The sequence below is a fragment of the Sparus aurata genome, chromosome 19 (assembly GCF_900880675.1).
Source record: "Sparus aurata chromosome 19, fSpaAur1.1, whole genome shotgun sequence".
NCBI lineage: Eukaryota > Metazoa > Chordata > Actinopteri > Spariformes > Sparidae > Sparus > Sparus aurata.
Genome location: NC_044205.1, coordinates 10,039,212 through 10,042,021, shown reverse-complemented (window position 1 = coordinate 10,042,021; position 2,810 = coordinate 10,039,212).

Below are 2,810 nucleotides of genomic sequence, written 5' to 3'. Positions count from 1 at the left end.
ACAGGAATGAAACACTGAAGGAAAAGCAAAAAAGCGTAATGTATCTCCTTTAATGTATAGGGGAAGAAGTATGGAATCAGTGCCACATGTGTGCTGCGCGGTCCAAAAATAAAAACAAGATTCATAAATGTACATGACTATGAAGTACATACATTTATACTTATAGGTTATCTATCTAATAACCTTTGTTTTTTTTTTTTTTTAAGTTCCTGACGATATAAATGTCTAAGCATTTTTTTTTTTGGTTCAGGTGATAGCCCTGGCCAGAGGCATTATGTTTGTGGGTTGTCCATCTGTCCATCCCGTTCTTGTGAATTCAATTTTTTGAAAACCTCAATTTCTTTGCTTGGCACACTGTCCACTTGGACTTAAAAATCAAATGATAAAAAATCAGTGGTCAGAGGTCAAAGGTCATAGTGACCTGATAAAGCACACTTTTAAACATTACTCAAGAATTCATAAAACAACAATATTTTACCCAAATGTCTCATAGGATAACAATTATGAAGTGATGACATTTATATTCAAAAGGTCAACTAGGTCAAAACGTCAAAAAAATACTCAATAGCTCAGGAGCAGTAACTTGATTGGTGTGTCGAAACCAAGGTGGTAGTTGTAGTTCTGAATGTGAGTGCACAAATCCTGACACAGGTACTTTACATTTGTGTACCAAGCCTCTGGTCCACATATTCATGTTTGATTGGACATCAAGTTTCTTAGCGATTTAATGAAAGTGAGCCCTTTACCAAACATACAGACAATATTTAAGTGTTTTTTTACATCAATAATCTGGTGTTAGATTAACCAAGGTGCCTGAATATACATCGAACTTTCTTTTTGTATTCTATGCACGTTGTGACAACACTGCCTAATGACAACTGTTTATGCTCAACTGGTCAGGGTTAGGAAAACATCATGTTTTGGTTTATAATACCTAGTTTGATCGGCGTGTGCCATAAATAAAACACAACACACCTTTTATTTTGGCGACTGGGCTTATCTTATGGCATCTGTGTCCCTTTTCCTGACCCTTGTAGACATGCTTATTAACTGCCACTCTCCCAACATGATGATACACGAAGAATCAGTTTCATTTAAACTTTTAACATTACATTGTAGCCACTTAGTTCAGGGCAGGATTCTACGGAAATAGTACAAAAACCAAGGCTGTTACAGCTTAGAGGTGAACATGTTATACCATAATATAATGTTGTAATGTTTTTAAAATAACAATTGAACACTTAAGATCATGCAGTGTGGGCACTGGTGTTTTTAAATGTATTCACAACTTTATTATATGTAAAGAATTTTATTTAATTTCTTCCAGAAACAGCAAACAAATTATTACTGGTATCTTTACGTTACAATTTTTTTTCAGTCATATTGACGAGCAGCTTGAAAAATGTTTTTGTCTGACATTATCCTGCCCCGTGTGGTCAAGTGACGAGGCAGCAGTTCTTCTCCTGGGATGGATAAAGATTGGGCTCCCTCCCTTGAGGACACAACTTCTGCTTAAACCTTATCCCAACAAAAAGGTCCAATATGAATGACAGCCTCCAGCCAATAAACAGGCAATCAGTGTCAGCCTATGCTGCACAAACCTGCTCAAATTGGGAGCAGATTCCCTCTGGGACACAGCCAGCGACTGAGCAATGCAGTAAGGGACCAAGTTTCTGGAGTAAAATTACAAAATTGCAGGAGATGTCATTTGACAGAGAGTGAGGTCCGACCGCCACTGTGAGACGGTGTCATGAGTGACCTCTGCTGGAAGGAAACGGTTACAGTCGGCCTCATCATGTGGGCTTAACTAATGCATGATAATCTATTAGGATTAGGGGCTGTATTGATAAATCAATTGCAAATACATATTACTTATCAGCTGATGAGCATTGTTTGGTTTGTGGTTAAACGTATAATGTGAACGATTTTTCGGTAAAATGAAAAAGGAGTCAGCAGTAGTTTTGTCCTTACATTATACCAAATTTTTCCAATGACATTTAAACCCAAAGAATTTGTACTTGTATTTAAGGTTTAATTCGGTCACCTGTCACCATGACTCATGGGGAAACGCCAGATGATATATGAGTGAGGGAAGTAACTAAATTAGATGTGAGCAAAACATAACCTGGTCCATGTCAATTTTTGCCTGAGTCAGCTCAGATACTTTTTCATCCGCAGCGGTGGTTTTTCAACAACGAAGACAGCAACTCTCACGATGTCATTCTACTTCACAACACCATCAAACTTCGTCTGTCTGTTGACTGAGAGACCTCGAGGGGCAGAAGTTACACGCTGTGTGTTTGTGTCTTCTGATTTTTCATCTAGTACCATTCATTCCATAAATCATTTCAGTTAAAGCTGCAGTCCTTGAGTTTTGAGAAAAAAGTGAACTTAGCCAGAAGATTTGAATGATACAGCTCCCAGGTCAGTCCTTCTTCCTCTCTGCCTTCAAAGCCCCTCCCAAAGAGGAGGAGCCTGCCGTGCACAAACAGGCTTGTAACCATGGTAACAGAGGACGCCAGATAACCAAGACTGGCGTTCAAAATAACAACAACATAAGCCCTGATTGTTCTATTTCTGATCAATACAACTAAATTACAATGACGAGTGCCTCATGTCGAGGCACTGTAGCAACCCGAGTAACATATAATATTCCTCACATGGGTAGATGTAGTTACCAGGTAATCATTACCTGGTGCAACATTTTAGCCATGCTGCCTTTCTGAAGCATGAGTGATGTAATTTCTATAAACATTTTCAACCACTTCTGAGCGTCCTGAACACAAACTAAAGTTATATCTGCCCGGTCA